The sequence below is a fragment of the Theropithecus gelada genome, chromosome 1 (genome assembly GCF_003255815.1).
Source record: "Theropithecus gelada isolate Dixy chromosome 1, Tgel_1.0, whole genome shotgun sequence".
Taxonomy (NCBI): domain Eukaryota; kingdom Metazoa; phylum Chordata; class Mammalia; order Primates; family Cercopithecidae; genus Theropithecus; species Theropithecus gelada.
The window spans coordinates 118,904,542-118,927,999 of record NC_037668.1 but is presented as its reverse complement, the minus strand read 5'-3'; the positions used below and the strand labels follow the sequence as shown (position 1 = coordinate 118,927,999).

The following is a 23,458-nucleotide window of genomic DNA, read 5'->3' as shown; positions in this document are numbered from 1 at the left end:
CATCAAGCAACTCCCAACAATCTGCCCCCTTAAGATCCTAAAACCTTCCCTCTGCCATTACTACAGTTGTGATTGGCAAATATTGCATTCTTCGGCTGTTTTCCTCAACAGGAAGAAATAACAGAGATTTTTGCAAGCTCGTGATCATGGAACTCAAACCTGGGCCTGTTCCACCTTAAAGGGCCTAGGCATGCCTAGTGCTTGGGTCTTGCAGAGTTTGGGCACCACCATATTTGGAGCGTGCCTACTTTGGGGCGGGAACCTCCTTAGGAGTGATTAGGTCAGCGCTGGGGGAGGTGACCTTGTTTGGTTTCTGGCACCCGAGAACAGTGGTGCACTGTTTCCGCTGCCCCCGTTTGTCTAATTGGCCCAGACGCTCCACCAGTGCGAAGCTTTCCGGGAGCTCCTCGCTGGCCACCCCCGCGGCCCGCAGCCCGGCAGAGGCGGGAAAGCAGCGCGCCTGCGCCGTGGGAACCGGGGCTGGAGGCGAAAAGCGGGGAGCGGAGGGGGGCCGCTGGAGCCGAGTAGCGTACAGAACGGCGTGTGACGCGGGGACGCCGCGCGCTCCCAACGTCGCCCCGGTTTGACGCACACGGCACCAAACTGTGAGTTTCAGGGGTTATTTGGTCAGATTCGCCGGGACCCGAGTGGGTTTCGGGCCTCTGGGCTGTGGCAGCGGCGGGACTGAGGGTGGCGGAAGAACTTGGGGGACCCGGCCTCCGGCTCTCGAGCCCGGGGAGCTACGCCCTAGGCTGGGTCCCAACCATCCAAAAGGACGCATTTTGCCGCACAGGCTAAGATGGCGGCGGCGGCCGAGGAGGCGGAGTTGGTGCTACACAAGGAGCCCGGGCCCCGGGTTCGGGGAGGCGGCGGCCGCAGCGGTCGCTGGGGGCCACGGAGCCTGAGGTGAGCGGCGGCCGCCGCCGCGGGGCGGGACTCGGCGGAGGGATGGGGGGGCCTTTCCGCTGCGGCGTCGGAGGATCCGGTAGCGGACACAAAGGGGCTGAGCTGGGCACTAGACTTGGGGGTTTTGTTTAGTCACATGAAGCCGAGCAGCCAGTGAGCAGTAGGGGGAAGGGGCCGAGATCAGGCGGCTTGGGGAGCCTGGCGGTCGCCATTGCAATGCACTGAGTAACGGGGCGGGCCGAGAACGGTCACCAACCCCTCTCGTTGAGGCTGCTCGGTTGTGGCCAGAAACGCCGGCTCCGGCATTTACTGTACACACCCCTCCCCTTACTTGGGACAGGACCGCATAGCCCTTCCCTCCCCCCGTCCTGCAAGATCTTATGCGACTAGGTGCCTGGGAAGTAACAGCAAGAGGTAAATCGCTCGAAGTGTTTGGGTTGCCAGGGCTTGGTGGGTGTCCAGCTAAAGCTTTTTGCCTCTCCAGGTCTGATTCTCTGGCCTTTGTGTCCCTGGGAAGTGACTCTGCCAGAGGAAAGCAGGTGTGCTCCACTTCTCCCGTGAACCTGAAGATGAGTTGTCCCAGACTCTTCTCAGTGATTGGAAGCTTAGGTGGTGGAGCTAAAGGTTACTTGTTACGAGACTTCTACAGACAACTCTTGTTGGGATCCATCTATGGTTTAGCAACATTAGTGGAAAAGTTTTCTTGAACTGTATAAGTAATATTGACTTTGAATATAAAAACGTTTATATTTAGACTTCAGATTTTGTGTGATCATCAAACTCAACGAGGGGATAAACATAATTGGGGGCAAATGATGGTCCTGTCTTGTTAATACTTTCAACAGAAGTATCAAAACACCACTGTCTATCCTGTCCAGTCCTGACTAATTCCACGCTTGTTGCATCTGGATGGTAGATTTGTTTTAATTGTGTATTCCCTCCCTGCAGTAGTTTGCTTTAGTTGTAAACAGTTTTTGGTCCCATAAGAAGGAAAACGTTTCAAAAAATAGACAACTAAAGTTTCTCAAAGAAAGGAAACCTGGCTGTTTGCCTTGAGTGGCATGTGTAAGTATCTAGGGAACTTGGTGGCAGTAATACTGCATTTTAGTAGGTTTGCTAAGAAAAAACTCGGTTTTATAATAAGGCTATAATCTAGCTTAAGACTTTTGAATTGGTGAAAGATAAAGCTTGATTAGTATTAATGCAGTGGTATGTATTGCTTTTAAAAGCCTTACAATTTCTAACAAAGTTGTACTGCAATTATATCATACTTTGTGTTGGTATTAACTAATGAAGTACAAGATTTTGAAACACCTAATGTTTTGTGTTGGCCATTAACAGAATTCCTTGATTGGAGGGATATTTAAACACATCAGTGTTTAGATCTCTGTGTTCAAATTGAAATTTGAATTTTTCAGCATTACTTAACTTTCATTTCCTTGTTCTTTTCAGATATATATTTTCTCTTTTTTTAGCTTTTCTTCTAATACAGAACAGTCTTGTATTAATGAGTAGGAGATGCATTAACATTAGCAAATGTTTTCCTGGATCATGTAGTTTTACTGTGGAAGGAATATCAAAGAACAACTGCTCTTACCCTCCTCTTTTACAATATATTGAGGTCCAGAGATGATTAAGTTAGTGGCATAATGCAAAATTGCCTTTCAGCCTCTACCCATTGCTGTTTGTATTTGTCATATTGCTGGGATGAGAAGGTGAATATCTACAACTAATAATGGTTAAAAAAGGGGATGTTATTGAGAATACTTGTTAATTAAGTATTATTAGGTTCATGAGAACTTCTGTGACAATAAGTTTAAAACTTTCGTATTGGCCGGGCACGGTGGCTCACGCCTGTAATCCCAGCACTTTGGGAGGCCGAGGTGGGCAGATCACGAGGTGAAGAGATGGAGACCAACCATCTTGGCTAACATGGTGAAGCCCTGTCTCTACTAAAAATGCAAAAATTAGCTGGGCGTAGTGGCGCACGCCTGTAGTCCCAGCTACTCGGGAGGCAGAGGCAGGAGAATCACTTGAACCCAGGAGGCAGAGGTTGCAGTGAGCTGAGATCGTGCCGCTGCACTCCAGCCTGGCGACACAGTGAGACTACGTCTCAGAACAAAAAACAAAAAACTTTCATATTATGTGGTAACTTAGTTTTTAAAGTGACTTTCAGTGAAACAGAATCAGGTACAAAATACAGAAATATCGGATAGTTTCAGAGCAATGTTGCTTTTGAATTTTAAGGTTTTCCAAATGCAATCGTGACCCAGAAATTGAAAAATTAAAAAACGATCAGGTACTTGATAAATTTCTTTGAAAGTTTGAAATAACTGCTGTTATTGCCAGTTATTACATAAGAAAAGAAATGAGATCAATGCTGAAAATAATGGTGTCTTTCATTTTGTAATAGTGTTTTGGTTGGATAAACAAATGTGCCACTCAGAATGTTCCTTTTTTTTAAAACAACTTTTTAAGACTACTGCTTCTACTGAGTGGTATCTCTAAGGTCTGTCAGGAAATTGAACAAGTAGTGACTGTCATTTATGGTGGGACCCTACAGTGATCTTTAACTTCTTTGAATGTCAAATTTAGCAAAAAGTTAACTTGTTTTAAGGTTTTAAAAGTTTTTATGGGTCATTTCAGGTGCTTTTAAATTACTGATTTTTGTACGTTGATAAGCTGTTTTACAATTTTCAATATTATGTGAGTGGATTTACTTACACTTTCATTTTGTGAAAATTAGAGTCACTTTCAGGTTATTTGTAGTTATAAAGTGGTCTGTCACCTGCCAACCTTAAACATTTTCCAGTTTTAATTTGTCCTTCAAGTTATAAGATTGTTTTGGGTGAATTGAGACTGTTAATGGGTAGCAGGAGGAGAAAAGAAAGTTTCAAGGAGAATAGAAGTGGTGGGATATCTGCAATCTAGAGAAAGGTCAGGTCCATTTTTTTCTGTCATCCTAAATACTGTTCTTTAGGGTTACTTATTTTGACCATTTTCTTAGGATGTGATGATTCTGGAAGGAAAAGTGAATCTTATTCTTGTGGGAAGGCTTTTCAGTCAGGTCCTAAGACGATTGTAGCTTGTCGCAAATAGAGAAATTGGCATGTTGAGTTATCTAACCCTAATTTTATAGAGCACTTGTTTTAGCCATTTTTTAAAAGTGTTTTCTAAATGTTTTAAATTAGTAACCTTGTAAAATAAAACAAGAGAATAAAGAGTGGATACTATGGATACATATTCAGATGAGCTTTTATTTACACTTGTTATTTTTCTGGTGAAGAGAACGTGTCATAAATGGAGAATCTGTAAGTATTGAGTAAAGTTGTCAGGTATAGCATTGACTGAAGCAGTTCTAGACGTGGTGTTTTTGATTCAGGTTTATTACAGGGAAATAAATTGCTATTAATAGTGCAAGCCATTTACACCATTGAGTTTTGGGAGATTTGAGAATCATGGAACTGATGCTAGCACTAGCTCACCCTGCTGGTTGGCTAAAAGATATCTCCTCTTCTCCTTAAGAAACAAACATGAAGATCACAGGAGACCCCGAGGGTAGTAGAACTCTAAATTAAATTCTTTCTTCAAGGAGAGGAAGTTCCCATGAAAAAGGTGTTTTCTCTTCTCCAAGGTCGTAGTTGCTGCATTCTATTTTTTTTTTTGCAGATCTGCCAAGTTGAACCATAGAGTTACTATCCTTTCTTTTTCTTTCTTTTTGGTGGGGGGACAGAGTCACAGTTTGTTGCCCAGGCAGGGGTGCAGTGGTGCAATGTTGGCTCTTTGCCACCTCCACCTCCCATGTTCAGGTGATTCTCCTGCCTCAGTCTCTCAAGTAGCTGGGATTACGGGCGCCTGCCACCGTGCCTGGCTAATTTTTGTGTTTTCAGTAGAGATGGGGTTTCACCATGTTGGCCAGGCTGGTCTTGAACTCCTGACCTCAGGTGATCCACCCGCCTTGGCCTCTCAAAGTGCTGGGATTACAGGTGTGAACCACCGTGCCTGGCAGGAGTTACTGTTGTTTTTTAACTTCCTGGGAACTCTTATGTGATTATGGAGAGTTAGTAGATTTTTTTTCTTTTAATTTCAAGATAAGAAATCCTTTGACAGTTGAGAAATGTTAGGAAAACAGCCCTGTGAGACTAACTTTCCAGGAGGAAAAAAGCAGAGGATTTCAAGAGGAAGAGGACGAGGAGCCTGCCAGGGCAGAAGCAGCAGCAGTGCACACTTCTCTTGGTTGGGCGAAAGTGAGACTGGATTAAGGTTAGCGTTTCTGAGAGATTTTCTTTCCACTCTCCTTCTACTAATCTTGGCCCTACCCCTTCTGTCTGCTAGCTGTAGTCTTTCCATTTCGTTTGGAATCCTTGAAACAGATCTTGTAAGTAAAAATAAAGATAAGTGATTTGTTACATGAAACTTAATTCTGCTAGCCTAGATTTTGGTAGAACTGAAGTTGGGTTAGAGTGATGAATGCAGATTTTATGTGTTAAGCCTTTTGATATGTATATCTTCTTTTAAGTTGGAAATACAGCTTTTAAAATACTTTATACAGGCCGGGTGTGGTGGCTCACACCTGTAATCCCAGCACTTTGGGAGACCGAGGTGGGTGGATCACTTGAGGTCAGGAGTTTGAGACCAGCCTGGCCAACATGATGAAACCCCGTCTCTACCAAAAATACAAAAATTAGTTGGGCGTGGTGGCACATGCTTGTAGTCCCAGCTACTTGGTAGGCAGAGGCAGGAGAATCGCTTGAACTTGGGAGGCAGAGCCTTCAGTGAGCAGATACTGTGCCACTGCACTCTAGCCTGGGTGACAGAGTGAGACCCTGTCTCAAAAAAGAAAGACTTTGTACAAACTCTAGAAACATAAATATGTCTTGAGCCAAATAGACAATTGAAAATAAAAATACCTAATAAAGTGTTAAGATTAAAATTCTTTACACTTTACAAAGCATGTTTACCTGTAGTCAATGAATTTTCTATCTAATTTTTTGAAAAGATTAGTATTTTACTTACAGGTATCTCTTTCCTTAGTTTCTTGAGAAAGATGTTAAGTGCAGTCATGTGCAGCGTAATGGTGTTTTTTGGTCAGTAGTGGACTTCATTTACAATGGGGGTCCTGTAAGATTATAATACTGTATTTTTACTGTATTTTATGTTCTGTGTTTAGATACACAAATACTTAACAGTTATGTTACAATTGTGTATGGTATTCAGTACAGTAACATGCTTTACAAGAGCATGTTGTGACCTAGGAACAATAGGCTATACCAAGTAGCCTAGGTGTGTAAGCAGCCTCTACCATGTAGGTTTGAGTACACTTTGAGATGTTTGCACAGTGACCAAATTGCCTAAGAACGCATCTTTCAGAATGTACATCCATGCTTAAGTGATGTATGATTGTAAAACTAGTACTTTCAGAGCACCACTTAGTGGGGAGGGGAGGGGTGATTCCCAATTTATTGTTGGTTTGTGACGGTGGGTAAAAGCCTTCACAGAGTTGGAATTGCCTTTTGTTTGCTACTGACTCACTAAATACTTTACACACAGACACACACACACAGAATCACAATTGCAAATGTAATTATGCATATATAAAGAGGCAGGATGTGATAAGTTTTAAAAGTGTAAGCCTTGAAGTAAAATTGGCAGGGTTCAGATTTAGCTGTGTGAGCACTAAGCAAGTGGAATTAGTAATTACCATCTTCAAAGAGGTTTAGGGTTGATATTACCTAATTCGTGTAAAGTCCTTAGCTTTCTGGCACACAATACTGAGTAAAGTAAGTGTTAGTTGTTAGAGTAATATAGTTATTGTTACCATTGTTTAATTATTCTTTCTACGTTAACTTGAAATTTTCACCTGCGAGTGATTTGGAGTTGTATACTTTTGCTAATGTACCATTTTAAGCCATACCTATAAAGACAAGGTTGTTATAGAGGAAGTGAGAAGTAGGCATCAAAGTGTGCCTTCTCTGATTCTAGCAGTAGAATCTTATAACCAGGTTAAATATTTCAGGAATGCATTCCCAGCACTGTCAGCAGATAAGTAGATGCACTTGGGAATGAGTACATTTTAATGAAGTTATTTCCCAACCAGTGCATTGGTTTGTCTTTGTTACACATCCTGAATTTCTTCACTCTTCTTTCAATTTTTGACTGTGAGGCCATGTGGTGACCATTAGTAGAGAGAAGAAGGTCAGTGACTATGCATATTTGTAATGTACATATAAACCCAAGATGAGAGTGAGGAGTAACTGGTAGGTAGCTAGATTGAGGAGGGTGGAATCTAATCTTTTCATTGGATAGTCTGAGTTGGGAATTTCCCAAACAGCATTTCCTTTTGCTGTTTTCCTCTCCACACTTTGTTTTGTATATGTCTGTGCTGGTATGGTGTTAAAGTTATCAGTTCCCCCTCTTTAATTTTCTTTCTACCACTAACCTTCTAGCACAAACACAGATTTTAAGCTTATAAGCAAATTTGTCAAAGACAGCTGATAAAAATAATTTTAGGTTCACTTGAGGAGGGGTGCTAGTATGAAATTGTAAGTTTTTCATTTATGCTTGGAAAATATTTACAGCAATTTGGAAAGTGAAGGGGGAAGTCACCCATAATCTTATTACCATTATATAATTATTAGTATTAAAGACAGATGACATTAAGTAAGCATCTACTATATTCTTTTAATAATCCTGTGATATATATATTCCCACTTTACATGTGAGGAAACACATCCACTTAATAGTGTAGCAGCCAAGTTTGAACCTAGGTACATCTTGAGAAAGGTCTGGAGAGGAGACCTTTCTGTTCTACCTTCCTGTTCTTCTTTTATATATATCCTTTTACCTAGTTGTTATACAATTTGTAAGTTTCATCTCCTAGTTTTAAAACTTAGCATTATAAAAACATTTTTCTCCCTGCCCTTATTTCAAGTGGTGTCGTATTGCTCACATTGTCTATTCATACCACCATATAAAGGCTCTTTGTCTTGGCTGCTGGACATTGATACAATGATATTGACCAAAATGGATGCTGCCCTTTACTGAGTGACTAAGATGAAAAAAATCATACTTAATCAGAACTAATACTTTATGGGATTTGGATTGCTACAGGTTTAGTCATGCCATCTATCCTTGCTGGTGGGACATTTGAACTTAGAATTGGATATAAGTAAAATACAGATGAGAAATTGAATAATTTATAGCTATCTGAAAACAACTTTTTAAAATATATTTTAACACTTTGAAATGCCTTGCGCTTCCTTGTGAAAAATCTTAAAGGGATATTAAAATTAAATGGGCACTTAAAACTTATCTAGTTACTATTAGTAATTCCTAATATAATTTTATTTAATTCATAAAAGAAAAAAGCGAATTCTGGCACTCATTGGGAAGATGGCATTATATGTTGATATAATTTGTGGGACATAGTGACTATAGTTAATATTGCATACTTCAAAGTTGCTGGGAGAGTACATTTTAAGTGTTCATACCACAAAATATAACTAAGTGAGGTAATCCATATGTTAATTAGCTAAATTTAACCATTGCATAATTTATATGTTTTTCAAAATGTGTTGTACACCATAAATATATACAATTTGTATTAGTTTAAGAAGAAGAAAAAGATAATTTGTGGGCATTTATAAATAGATTGTATAGGTCAACACTGCACAATAGAAATATAAGTTGAGTCACAAATGCAATTTTAGATTTTCTATAGCTACATCAAAAAATAAAAATAGGTGAAATTTTATTAATGGATTTTTATTTAACGCAGCGTATCTCAAGTACTATTATTTCAACATATAAACATGACTGAACTATTTTACATTTTTTCTTTTTTTTAACCATATTAAGTCTTCAAAATCTGTTGGTATTACATACTTAAAGCACATCTCAATTCAGACTAGCCAGACTTCAGGTATTCAGTAGCCACATACAGTTACTGTGTTGGACAGTGCAATTACAGATAGTAAGTCCTATAGGGGTACAGAGAAAGAATAATATAGAAATAGAACTGAACAGTAAAGAATGGCTGAAAACAGAAAATACTTGAGAAGAATATTCCCATAAAGGAGTGATGGGAATTAAAATTAAGCAAATACGGTTTGATACCAGGTAATAGAGTGGCTTGAATCCAGTTTAGGGAATATAGTTTGGGGTATGTGTGTGTGTATGTGTGTGTGTGTGATTGCGAATATGTATTGGAGGGTGCCTAATTCATGTCTCATACATGAGCACTTGATACATACTGAATTAGCTGGGTGCATTGGCTCACGCCTGTAATCCCAGCACTGTGGGAGGCTGAGGCAGGCAGATCACCTGAGGTCAGGAATTCGAGACCAGCCTGGCCAACATGATGAAATCCCATCTCTACTAAAAATGCAAAAATTAGCTGGGCATGGTGGCGTGCACCTGTAATCCCAGCTACTTGGGAGGCTGAGGCAGGAGAATCGCTTAAACCTGAGAGGTGGAGGTTGCAGTAAGCCAAGATCATGCCACTGCATCCCGCGTGGGTGACAGAGTGAGACTCTGTCTCCAAAAAAAAAAAAAAAAAGATAAATATTGAATTAATATTTAGAGAGAATTAATGTGACACCACAGAAAATGCTGGAAAAAACATCCTAACAAAGCCTTGTGGATCTTCAAAAGGGAAAGAGTTTCGTTTAGGGAATATTGATGTTCTGTAATTAACAATACGATGGATTGATACAGAAGGATGAGAATTGAGAAAAGGTTTTTAGATTTAGCTATTATTGGTTACTTGTTTTTAAGTTTTATTTAGGTATAACTTACAGTGTACTTACAGTGAGGTGCACAAATCTTAAGTACAACTCAGTAAATTTATACATATAAGTATACCCAGGTAACTCCCAGGTACTGGGAGGTACTGGGTTACGCCTGGGGAGAAGAGGATGTAAAAAAAGCATAGACATGAGAGTTGTGGAATGCAAGCATTTTCCCTGGTTAGAGCCTATCTATTTTAAATGAATTACCCAGATTGAGATGTAGAAGAATGTTTTTCTTCACTGATTAAAGGTGCCTTGTGCTCCCTCCTATTAATTTCTCCCTACAGAAGTAACCACTATTCTAGCCTCTAACCTCTATCACCATAAATTAGTTTTTGCTTGTTTCTTTTTATTTTCCTTCCTTTTTTTTTCTTTTGAGACAGGGTCTCACTCTGTCATCCTAGCTGGAGTGCATTGGCGCAATCTCAGCTCACTGCAACCTTCACCTCCCAGGCTCAAACGATCCTCCCACTTCAGCTTCCTGAGTACCTGGAACTACAGGTGCACGCCATCATGCCTGGCTGAATTTTTTTTTTTTTTTTTTGTAGTAGAGACGGGGTTTTACCATGTTGCCCGGGCTGGAGTTTTTGTTTCTGAACTTCTTACGGCATATTTGTTCTCCTTTTCAAGGTTAGTGAGAATTGATGCTTGAATCCATCTCTCTTTTCTTCTGTCCTTGTTTGGCATTGTTATGAATTGGGAGGTAAATCAGATGAAATTTGGTACTATGGCCCTTTTTTCCCCCCAGTGACAAAATCAGAGAGGTGCTTCTTAGTGTTCATAATAGTGCTCCTTTAGACATTAGTTTTATGACTTGATATTTTGTTTAGAATGCAGAGATTTGAGTTGCCTCCACCGATAATATAGTTGCCTGGCTTGCTGTCATTACAGTGTTCTCTAGGCATATAGCCAGGAAGTAGGTGGAGGAGGTTGTGGATTGCCTCCTTATATAACGGTTTTTGGAGCCTCTTTGATAGTAGCTTCCAGGCATTTTATCAGTTAGCTATTAGGCATTTTAGGTTGCTTATTAAGGTATATGGGTATTTTTGATTTTAGTTTTAGAAGTAGGAATAAATAGGTGTACCTTTTTTTTTTATAGGTAGGTATCTAACCTGTCCAACAGAAAAGTAGAATATAACTAGAATGTTACCTTATGGACAGTTGCTTACAAGTGTGAATGGTTAAAGCCCATGTAGGAGACTTTATAAATGGAAAACTGAAATAGAATTGTTCATCATGGTTTTTACTTTTAGTACTTGAATCAGTTTTTTTCCCCAAATGGAATTAATAGTTGTAGCATTATTTTTTGTAAATACTGAATAGTAGAAACCTTATTGTAGTATAGAAATATTAAATTGGTGCTTTGCAGATAAAGAATTTTTTCTGAAATGTGTATTATAATAAAGTTGTTAAAAGTACATAATAATAAAAAATGTGTCTTCGCATTCTAGTATATCTAGTTTTGAAGAATGAATATGTAAATTGTGCAGAAATGGATATGAAAAGACTTTCTCTTTAACATTTGGATTGCTAATGCTCTTGAGTTTATAAATGAAAATATTTACTCTATATAAAGAAGTTTTGTCTTTTGGAATTTGTAATAAATTTGTTTAATATACTCTTGCTCCAAGGATTTTAGTATTTGTCTTGAAGAAATAATAAAATCTCGCCTGTCAACTTTTCTTATTGTAGCTTTTGTGAAGTATAAAAGGCTAAATTAGCAAATTGGTTAAATTAGACATTAAAAAAACTATATGATTATTATCTCCAAAATATTGAGACTTTATACATAACAGCTTTTGGGGGCTAGATTTAGAAAATCACTAACATAAAACAATTAGAATTTTCTTAATTATCATCTTCAGAACTAATGTATGTAGGAAAAAATACACTCAAGTTTGTGTTCTATGTTTACACGTTGTTTTGACAAAAATGAATGTTACATTTGAATTTAGTTTTGGGAGATTTCAGTTTTTTTGTATTCAGAAAAGTCTTGTTTGTCTGGTTGTATTTCCCCCAGTTTTCACATGTTTTATTTAACTGGGTTAGTTGTCATACAAAATTCAGCTAATGCTTCACTAGGAGTAGGGATGCATATATACAGAGCACAGGATATGGCTTCTACTCCAAAGAGCTCATGATCTAAGATATAACTTGAAGAGTACTTAACTGTGAAACATTTAAATTACTGAGCTGACAAAATAAAATCTTTAATAAGATTAATTAATAAAGCTTCTTGACAAAAATAATTTTTTAACCTAGATTTTGAAGAAGTGGTATGTATAGGTTGGTGAAAAGGGAAGGAAATAACAGCTAGGGGGAAGAGCATGTTAAAAAAGCGCAGATATTTTGGGATGCTGAGGCAGGTGGAGCACCTGAGGTCAGGAGTTTGAGACCAGCTTGGCCAACATAGTGAAACCCAGTCTCTACTAAAAATACAAAAAAAAAAAAAAAAAGAAAAAAAGAAATTAGCCGGGTGTGGTGGTGGGTGCCTGCAATCCCAGCTACTCGGGAGGCTGAGACAGGAGAATCACTTGAACCTGGGAGGTAGAGGTTGCAGTGAGCTGAGATTGTGCCACCACACTCAGCCTGGGTGACAGAGTGAGACTGCGGCTCAGGGGAAAAAAAAAAAAAAAAAAAAGCACAGACATGAGAGTTGTGGAATGCAAGCATTTTCCTTGGTTAGAGTCTATTTTAAACGAATATAGTAAAAAATAAGATTGTGGCATGAGCTGGAGGGATCTAAAGAAGTTTGGATTAGAAATTGGAAATAAGGAGTTCTACTGAAGATCATTGAACAGAATTACATGAAGAAATATGATTAGCAGCCAGATACAGCATGATTGGAGAGGAGATTGAAGTGAGGAAGGCCAGTTAGTGTTTATTATCTTGGTGAGTGGGAAGGGTATATTAAGAGTAAGGATATGTAGTTTTAAATAAGTCAAATCAAATATTGTGGCTCCTCAGTTTGTAGTACAGAGCTAAAATAAGAATGAGAATTTTATTATCTTCTGATATTCAAAATAAATGGAGATAGAGTTTGCATATGACTTACTAGCACTAATTGAGGTAGGCCTTTCTCTTAAAAAAAAAACTGGCTTGGACTTTTTTTTCTGTTAAGTTTATTTTGAAAACCAAGAAAGTTATGCTATAATGGTGTTTTCCTAAGTAAAGAATATTTAAGGTAACTGGTAAGAACTTGTATGCTGAATTTTGAGTTAAAATTCTATATTTTATTCATGGCTTAAGAGACATTATAATTTGCATTGGAGCTGGTGGGAAAACAGGAAATAATAAAAATTAACAATGAGTACTACGTATTTATATTTGTTTTTAAGTAGACACTTGTTTTAAAATATAGGAACATTTGGGAATACTCTGCTTTTATAGGAAAATAATGTTCTTAAGATGTAGAGTTTTTAATAATTCCTAAATTGAATGTACATTATGTTTTATAATGGGTAAAGGTCATTTTAAAAATAGAATTAGAAAAACAGGAAAAATTATAAAAGTAATACAATTTTTTAAATCCTCGTTTTTTTTAAGAGTTAGGAAATAGAACAGAAGCTTGGGAACTAATAGTTTTAGAGTTTTAAGATACCATGTTTTAGCTTAACATTTACATTTTAAACATTGTCACAGTTAAATTAAGCTTTTAGGATTTAGTATGCAGTAGTTCTCTGCTGGCACTAAGTCTTTCCCCTTCGCTCCTTTCCAACAGGTGTTGCCCAAGCTGTCATAAGCCATTCTTTTCTTTCTATTATTAGTACTATTTTGTAGAGACAGGTCGCACTTTGTTGCCCAGGCTGGTCTTGAACTCTTGGGCTCAAGCAGTGCTCCTGGCCTCCCAAGGTGCTGTGATTACAGTTGTGAGCTACTGAGACCAGCCTTTTTATTCTGATGGTCAGTACTGATGAAGTCCTTTCCAGCTTTGGGCACACAGCCTTCCGTTATTTCTGCCGTCAGTTTTTTGTCTTTCTACTGTGCTTTTCAACCTTGGTTATTTATGAATCACCTTCATCTGCACAATTATTACTTGCCATTTAACTGCAGCAAGTAAAGACATTAATAGTGAGGTTTTTGGGAACGTGGTAAAATCAGGAGGTATGTTTCACTTTGTCCAAGTTATCTGATGAGGCAGATCAGCTAAAGCAAAATACAGTGGGTTGCTCCCTACTATCACTGGGACCTAGAGATTTCATCTACGTCTCTGAAAAATGAGGTTTCTGTATGATAGTATGGGTGAAAAGGAATGTCAGCAGAACTATCAGCTGTTTTCTGATTATCCTGATGAACTAGTGGTATAGGAAGCTTTTCTGAAAATGCTGCTCTGAGTTGCTTGCTTAAGTAGTCGCTTTTTAATACCTGTGTATGGCTCCATAGTTCTTGAGAATAGCCCTATCTCCATTTGTTTGTAGATGAGAGAAAGCGGAACCTTCTGCTGTCAGTGGAGAAGGCCTAGAATTAGTCTAGAACTGGTGCTGTAGGGCCCTGGAATGCTTCAGGAATTGGTGTCTGCAGGGACCTCTGAAGGAATTGTCTAAAAGTCTGTGTAACAAGTAAGCAACACTGATGGTTCCAGGAAAGGGACTCCTGCCTCATCCAAGTTTTCTTCTTTGACATTCAACCTGAGGATCTCTGTACTTGAGAACAGTAGGCACAGTTCAGGTTAAGGGCATCATACTGGAAAACAGGGAGAATTACATGAAAATCTACATGTTGATCTGAGAGTTATTCCCAATCTCTTTTTCCCTTCCCAGTTCGGAGAATACTGGCTGACAAGTTCTTGCCCCATCTAGCTGTGAGATTAAAAGATTCATCCTGTGACAGCAAACTGATGAGATCAGGAAAAATGTCTAACTGATAACAGATGTGGCCCAGATGGATAATCCTACAGTATGTCTCCTCATTAAGACAGAATCTCTAGGCAACTTTGAAATGCCTCAACCTTAAATATGAGATTAAGGATCACCAAATATTTGAGGATGACCTTAATATGAAAGAGAAGAGGGAAATGGAAATACTTGAAGAAGAAGACAAGTTTTTATAAAAAGTTACTGATTTCTTCAGAAGTAGATACTGCATCTTTGAAACAAGAAAGGATGCTATGAAAAAGCGGTGCCCAGAAAAGAAGAGCATCTAGAAATTTAGAATATGAAACACTTCATAGAATAATTGGAAATTCAGAATATTAAATTCTTATTAGAAGGTTGGAAAATAAAGTTGAGAAAACGCTCACAGAGGAGGACAAAAAGAGTTGTAAAGTGGGAGAAAATAAGAAAACTAGAGGATCACACTTGCATGCACGTTCAACATATGAAAAGTAAGAATTGGCTGGATGCGGTGGCTTATGCCTGTAATCTCAGCCCTTTGGGTGGTCGAGGTGGGCGGATCACCTGAGGTCAGGAGTTCAAGACCAGCCTGGTCAACATGGTGAAACCCTGTCTCTACTAAAATACAAAAGTTAGCCGGGCGTGTTGGTATGCACCTGTAATCTGAGCAAATCGCTTGAACCTGGGAGGCAGAGGTTGCAGTGAGCTGAGGTGGCGCTCCTGCACTCCAGCTTGTGCAACAGTGGGAGACACTGTCTTAAAAAAAAAAAAAAAAAAGGAAAAAATGGAAGAAATTATGTGAATTTCCACAGTGAAAGGGCTCATGAATGCTCAACATGGTGACTGAAAAAAAGAACATCAAGATATATCATGGTGAAATTTCAGACACCCGAAATAAAGGGAAGATCAAGAAAGCTTTCGGGAATGGAGCACAAAGGAGGGATTAGAAATAGGTAGCATTGGAGAGTAATCAGTAATGGAATAATACCTTCAAAATCCTGAAGGAAAGTTATTTCCAAACTCTTCATTCTATACCAATCTATCAAGTGTGGTAGGAGGCTAAAAATAGGAAACGTATGAGGTTGTTAGAATCTTTACTTCAAAAGTACCATATCAGGAAGTTACTAAAAGGCACAGGCTCCATCAAAGTGATGGGATAACTAAAAAGAGGGGGATCCGGGAAATAGGATGCAGTACAGGAGAAGAGTAAAGAGAATTTCTAGGATGATTATGAAGGGAGATTCAAGGATAGTGCTGTACAGGAGGTCTGAAGAGTAACCAGTTCAACTTGGGACAGGAGGATGAAGGGATCTAGATGGTGTGTCTTTAGAGGAAAAAAAAAAAAAGGACTTTTCTGATTTAATTTATAAGGGATATTTGTTGGTAGTTTTCTTATGATAACTTTGTCTGATTTTGGTATGAGGGCAATATTGGCCTCATAGGAATGAGTTAGGAAGTGTTCCCTCCTATTTTTTGAAAGAGTTTGAGAAGGAATAGTGTTAATTCTTGAAATGTTCCCCAGATTCCAGGGAAGCAGTCTGGTCATGGATTGTTTGTTTGTTTTTATGAGACAGAGTCTTGCTCTGTTGCCCAGGCTGGAGTGCAATGCACAATCTTGGCTCACTGCAACCTCGAACTCCGGGGCTCAAATGATCTATCCTCCTGCCTTAGCCTCTCAGGTAGCCAGGACTACAGGTGCTCTCCACCGTGGTTGGCTAGGTCCTGGACTTTTCTTTGTGGGAAGTTCTTTCTACTTGATTTAGGTCTATTCAGATTTCCTGTGTCATCTTCAGTCAGTTTCAACAGTTTGGGTTTTTCTAGGAATTTGTCCATTTCATCTACACTATGTAATTTGTTGGCATACAGTTGCATAGTGTTCTTCTATAATCCTTTTTATTAATATAAGGTTGGTAGTAATGACTCCTTTTCCATTCCTCATTGTAGTGATTTGAATCTTTTCTTTCTTAGTTTAGCTGAAGGTTTGTCAATTTTGTTCTTTTCAAAGAACTAACTTTTGGGTTCATTGATTTTTTTTTTTTTCCCCTCTACTTTTTTTCTGTTCTCTATTTCTGCTGTGTTCTTTTTTTTTTTTTTCTTTTGCCTGCTTTGGGTTTAGTTTGTCTTTTCCTAATTTCTTAAGATAGAAAGTTAGGTTGTGGATTTAAGACCTTCTTTTTTAATGTAGGCATATATAGCTGTAAATTTCCCTATAATAAGCATTGCATTTACTTCATCCCATAAGTTTTAGTATGTTGTGCTTTTGTTTTTATTTATCTCAACATATTTTCTGATTTCCAGTGCAATTTCTTCTTTGGCTTACTGGTTACTTAGATGTTTGTTGCTTAATTTCCACATATTAATTTACCAAATTTCCTTCTGGTATTGATTTCTAGTTTCATTCCATTGTGGTCAGAGAACATACTCTCTGTGATTTTTATTCCTTTAAAATTTATTGACACTTGTCTGATGGCCTAACACATAGTACATACTAAAGAACATTCCTTATTCTGTTGTCGTTAGGTGGAGCGTTTTGTAGAGTTTGTAGTGTTCAGGTCTTCTATTGCCTTGATCTTCTGTCTATACTATCCATTATTGAATGTGAAGTACTAAGGTTTCTAACTATTATTTTTGAATTCTGCCTTTCAATTTTGTCAGTTTCTACTTCATATATTTTGGGGTTCTCTTATTAGCTGTGCACATGATTATAAGTGGCATGTAATTTTGATGGATTGACCTTTTTGTTATTACAAAACATTCTCTGTTTCTAGTAACAATTTTTTGTCTTAATGTCTATTGTTTCTGCTGCGAGAATAGCTGCATCAGCTCTCTTTTGGTTACTTTCTGCATGCTATAACATTTTTGATCTTTTACTTTCAGTTTATTTGTATCTGTTTAATCTCAAGTGTGTCTCTTATAGCCAGTATATAGTTGGATTATGTTTTTTACCCATTCTGCCAGTATGTGCTTTTTGATTGGAGTGCCTGATTAATTTGCATTTAACATAATTACCAATAAAGTGGAATTTACATCTGCTGTTTTGCTCTTTGTTTTCTATATATCTCATTGTTTTTTGGGGTGGTTATTCCTCTAGTCCTCTAGTACTGTTTTTTGTGTTAAATAGCTATTTTCAAGTGTATCACTTGAATCACTTGTTTTGTACTATATATTTTTAATTCATTTTTGTAGTGGTTGCTCTAGGAATTATAATTAACAACTTAATTTTATTCTAGTTGAAATTAATACTGTTAATCTTAATAATATACAAAAAGTTTGCTCCTATATAGCTCTGTTCCCTCTCCTTCCTTCGTGCTATTATTGCCATACATACATCCTTTTATACCTTTTAAATCGGGAGAAGAAAAAGTCACAGAGAGAAAACAATTATACTGTCTTTTATATTTACCTATGTAGTTACCTTCACCATACTCCTTATTTCTTCAGATGGATTCAGCCTGCTATCTAGTGCTCTTTCATTTCAACCTGAGGGATACTCTTCAGTATTTGTTTAAATCTGTAAATGTCTTAATTTCTCCTTCTGTTATGAAAAATAGTTGTAGAATTCATGGTTGAGAGTCTTTTTCTTTCAGTGCTTTGACACCATTGCCATCTGGCCTCCATGGTTTCTCATTAAAAATTAGTTGTTAATGTTACTAAAGATGTTTGTCTGTGACAAGTTGTTTCTTTCTTGCTTCTTTTAGGATTCTCTCTTCCTTTTTCAGCAGTTTTAGGATGATGTGTCTAAGGTGTAGATCTCTTTGGGTTTATCCTCTGTGTAATTCCTTGTGCTTTTTTGGATGTTTAGGTTAATGTTTTTCATCAAACTGGGGGAATTCTTAGTCACATTTCTTCAAATGCTCTTTCTGCCTCATTCTTATCTCCCCTCTCTTCTGAAACTCCTATTATGTATACAATGGTATGTTTAATGTTGTCTCACAGGTATTGTAGGCCCTATGCATTTTTAAAATTGGTTTTCTTTCTGCTCCTCACACTGGATAATCTCAGTTGATCTATTTTCAGGTTTGCTGACTTTTCTAGTGAATTGTTCATTTCAGTTATTGTGCTTTTCAATTCCACAATTTTTTTTTTGTCATAATTTTTTATCTTTTATTGATATTCTCATACTTCCTTTCAGTTCTTTAGACATGGGTTTCTTTTAGTTCTTTGAATATGCTTAAAGTAGCTGATTTTAAAACATTGTCTGGTTTAGTCAGTGCTATGTCTGGGTTTCCTCAGGGACAGTTTTGTGGACTGCTTCTCTCTCCGTGTGTATGAACCGCACTTCCTTCTTCTTTTTTTTATATCTTGTAATTTTTTGTTGAATACTGCACATTTAAAATAATGTCACAACTCTGATAATCAGATTCTCCTCTCCTCTCTGCCCCAGTGTTGTTATTTTAGTGATTTTTTTCGAAACTAATTCTATAAATTAATCTGTATTCTTTGTCACACGTAGGCACTGAAATCTCTGCTCAGTTGGCTTAGTGGTCAGCTAATGATTGGACAGAGATTTCCTTAAATGCCTGGGAGCTATACATCTTTTTGTTGAAGTTATGTGTGTGTTGGGACACTCCTTCAACACTTAGCCAGGCAGTTTACAACTCTGCCTTACTCTTTAGTTCCTGCTTGTGCAGAGCCTCAAGTTTAGCTAGAGGTGAGCACTTAGGTCTTTACTGGGCATGTGTACAGCCCTTTCTGTACACGTGGCTTTCTATAGTCTCAGGAATATGATGGAGCTTTATAAAGCCCCCAGCTTTTCTTTTTAAAGATTGTAGTCTACTGTTTGCCTCAGCTGTTCTTCTCTCCCTCAGCCAGCTGCGATATGAAACAGTTACCTCTTTTTGACAAATGTCCTTTGGTTGTCCTAGGGTATTAGGGGAAGCTTTTTATACTAGATAAGTGCTGAATCAGGTCAAATTAAACTAGCTTTGGGAGTAGAGCCTTCCAGGAGACCACCAGACATGTTAAATAATGACAATTCTCTGGGAATGAGGTACTAAAGGAGCACCAAACCTCTTTTGTCTTCCCTAGTGCCTGCCAGGCTGTTGAGTTTTTTGTTTTTAATTGTAAAGCAGTGGGGTCTGGCTCTGTGCTCAGGCTGGAGTGCAGTGGCGTGGTCATAGCTCACTGCAGCCTCAAAGTCATGGGCTCAACTGATCCTCTGGCTTCGGCCTTGTGAGTAGCAGGGACTACAGATGCATGCCAACATGCCTGACTAATTTTTAAACATTATTTAGAGGTGGGGTACTACCATGTTGCCCAGACTGGTTTCAAGCACTTGGGCTCAAGCAGTTCTCCCCACCTCAGCCTCTCAAGCAGTTGGGATTATAGGCATAAGCCACTGGGCCTGATCCCCCAGGCTGCTAATTTTCAAAGCTACTACCCAGCTATGGGGGAGGATGGGAATAGGGGAAGATGAAATGCCTTAAAGTGTACTGGTCTTCCCAAATAAGATTCAGCCATTTATCACTCTTCCTAGATTGCTCCAAGCCTTTGGCTAATTTCCAGAGTTCACAGAATGTTGATTTTCACAGTTTTTGCCAGTGATCTTGCTGGTTTTATGGAGGAGATGATTTTCGAAGGTCTTTGTTCTGAAATTTTTGCTTATATTCTACTGTTGAATTTTGGGAGTTTTAAAATATTTTAGATATGAGTCTTTTGTTAAGTATATAGTTGGCAAATATTTTCTGTTATTCTAGAGAATATGTAGGGTTATCTCATAGTGATTTTTATTTTACGTTTCCCTGATTCCCAGTGTGACTGAGTACCTTTTACTATGTTTATTGCCAAGTTTTATAAATGTTTTGTGTGTCTTTGGAAAGAATGTGTATGCTGCAATTTTTTGGGTGCAGTATTCTTGTCTGTGTCTTAGTTTGGGCTGCTGTAACACGTACTATAGACTGGGTGGCTTACAAACAACAGAAATTTGTTTCTCACAGTTCTGGAGATTGAAATTCTGAGATCAGAGTGCCAACACGGTCAGGTTCTGATGAGGGCTCTGAGCCTCTGATGTCATATTTTTGATTTAGTGTTGTTACTCTTTCCTTCCCCTCCCCCTTTTAAAACTCTAGTTGTTGGTTTTCTCTGCCGGCCACAAACCCAATTTTTGTTTTCTGAAAATAACTTTTTTTCACCTCATTTTTGAAGGATAGTATCATTGGATATAGAAGATTCAGTGTCTCCAATTTTTCTGATAGGCCAACCATTAATAGTATTGTTGTTTTTGATATGTAACCAGTCATTTTTCTTTGGCTGCTGTCAAGGTTTTCTCTTAGGCTTTCAGCAGCTTGACTATGATATGTATGCATATGTGGCTCTGTGTATTCTGCTTGGGTTTGTTGAGTTTCTTGGATTTGTTAAGTCAGTATTTTCTACTGAATTTGAAATGTTTTTGCCGTTGTTTCTTCAACAAAAATTTTTTTATGCTTGTTTCATTCCTTTCTTTTTGGGACTTGAGTTACATATGTTGGACTGCCTGATAGTGTCCTACTGGTCTCTTAGGATCTGTTTATTTTTCTTTAGTCATTTTACTTTCTGTTCTTTGGATTAGACGGTTTTGTTTCCCTGTCTTCAGACTCACCAATTCTGTCTTCTGCTATCTCTAATCTTCTGTTGAGTCATCTGATGAATTTTTTATTCTGGTTATTGTATTTTTCAGTTTTTTCTTTTTTTTAAGTTTCTGTCAATTGTTTGAACATATTTTCTTTTAATTTTTGTAACATACTTAGAATAACTGCTTTGAATTAATTCAGGTAGATGCAGAATCAGTATCTGTTGATTTACTTTTCTTTTTTCCTGAGTCTGGGTCACATTTTCCTCTTTCTTTGCCTATCATGTTATTTTTTGCCTGCACGTTATGGATATGTTTTAGATTCAGTTAATGTTCTTAGAATTGCTGGTCTTTTTTGTTAAGGTAGGTAGTTAACTTACCTCGGCCCATACTGCAAACTTGGTCTCCCCTGATGTATGCAGCTGTGGCCATCTCTGCTCTCTTCTAGCTTTCCATTGCTGCTTTTTTGGCCTGGCTTCTTGGGGGTCTCCCAGTGAGTAAGTTGGTTGTTACCCAAAAATTTGTGGAGATTATAGTCTGATTTTGCGCTGTGGTTTTCTTGCTTCTTGGAATTTTACTAATTTCCAGCTGTTCTGTGGAGCTTCTAACCTTCACTAACACTTCAACCTTGTAGAGCTGCAGCTTCCTGCCACCTACACTTCATAGTTGGGGAATGCACTCTGTTGAAAGGCAACAAACTCAGTAATAACAGTGCTATTTTCAGGTGTAGCATCATTCTTTCTAGTTTCTGCCTACTTTTTCCTCAGTCCCTTCAGGTCTTCTCTGTGCCTACTGGTTTATCAGTCATCCAATGATTTGGGCAAAGTTTATACCTAGAATTTTTGTTTCACCCCTCTGGTTCTCTGACTGCCGTGTTTTTCCCATTTAAATTTCCGCTGTTTTCTCAGGCCTAAACACCGAGCCCTAGGGTGATACTATCTTTCTCCAGAGATAATTTTTGTGTTCTTGTGGGGTCTCTAGCATTCTGTGATTACTTTAATTAAATTGTAGTGATTGAAGGATGGATGGGTGCATAAGGTATCTATAGGATGATGTCTCTATTTTTGGCTTGGATTTCTTCCATAGTAGTTTCATTCCTAAACATGTTCTCTCCATGAAGTGTGGCAAAGATAGCCACTGGCTGCTCCAACTTACATCATTCTCGTAGCTGTTTCTGCTGAGGATTCAAGCGACACTTTCCCAATAGTTTTTGCAAATGTACTAAGAAACATTCTGTATCTCCCATTTCTGGATATAGTCCCATCCATGAACAAATTACTGTGCTAGGAGAACAGGGTAATCTGATCAGCCTGAGAGTCACTTGTTTATCCTTCCATTCAGGTGCCTAGGATTGGGGCCACTGTAATAGTTGAGTAAGAATGTGTCCCTATAGGGAAATTAAGGTTACTATTAAGTAAAAATAGAGGTAATGTTAGAGATAGAAGATTGCTCTATAACAGTTTTTATAGATTTTGGAGTGTCCTGAAAAATTTCACTGTATTGCTGGATCCAGTAAAGTTGTGTAGGAACAATATTTCACAAAAAAATTATAATTGAGTGGTGACATTACTTACAATAATGATTTTGGTCAGTTTATATATCTCTGAGTTTGAAAAATTTTGTGACAGAATGTCTTGTAGAGTTACTGCTAATAAAAGAATGAAATAGATTTGGTCCTTTATTCCCCCCTTGTCTTCAAAAGTTAAGAGACCTAAATCAAATGTTAATACAAAGTAACTCCTAGGGCTAAGAAAAATTTCTTACAGTATTGTTAAGATAGAGTTGCCCTGTCAGTTAACTATTATTGTGTAACAAATTACTTTGAAACTTGGTGTGGTTTAAATCAATAAACATATATTGTTAGAAAAAGTCTGTGCGTCAGCTAGGTGGCGTTTCTGGTCTTGATTGGGCTCATTTATGAATCTGCATTTACCAGCAGGTCAGGAAGGTGGCTCTGCTTCTCTTGGCTGGATTCTCTCATATATTTGAGCATTGACTGGCCATAAGGTTGATCTAGGATGGCCTATATTGAGTTGGCTGTAGTTTGGTCTAGGGTATGCTGTGACATCTGGGTTACCCCCCCATCCTGAAGCAGATGAGAGTTAGCTTGTTATCATGGTGGTGGCAAGGTTTTGAAAAAGAGAGCAGAAGTATACAATGTCTCTTGAGGCCTAAGCTCAAAACTGGCAAACTGTGACATCTGCTGGATTCCACTGGTGTTTCTTATAAGGTGAATCCCAGATTTAAGAGGTCAAGGAGAGGACACTACTTCTTTTTTCTTTTTATTTTTTAAGAGACAGGGTCTTGCTCTGTTGCCCAGGCTGGAATGCAGTGGCACAGTCGTAGCTCACTGTAACCTCGAACTCCTGGGCTCACGCAATCCT

The 23,458-nt window shown here is 38.3% G+C and overlaps 1 protein-coding gene across 6 annotated transcripts in view; it reads left to right on the top strand.

Annotated features, from left to right (window-relative positions):
- The first annotated feature begins 230 nt into the window (after positions 1-230).
- The window catches only part of ZNF644 (zinc finger protein 644), a 100,948-nt gene continuing 77,720 nt past the window's right edge, over positions 231-23,458 (top strand). The window contains exons 1-2 of one of the 6 annotated variants that reach the window (XM_025398457.1): positions 329-605; positions 794-906. The gene's annotated coding sequence lies outside the window, so the exon portion shown is untranslated. Of the gene's footprint in view, positions 907-1,082; positions 1,321-1,390; positions 2,622-23,458 lie in introns of those variants that run through there. The other 5 variants (XM_025398414.1, XM_025398433.1, XM_025398441.1 and 2 more) reach the window with 5 other exon arrangements.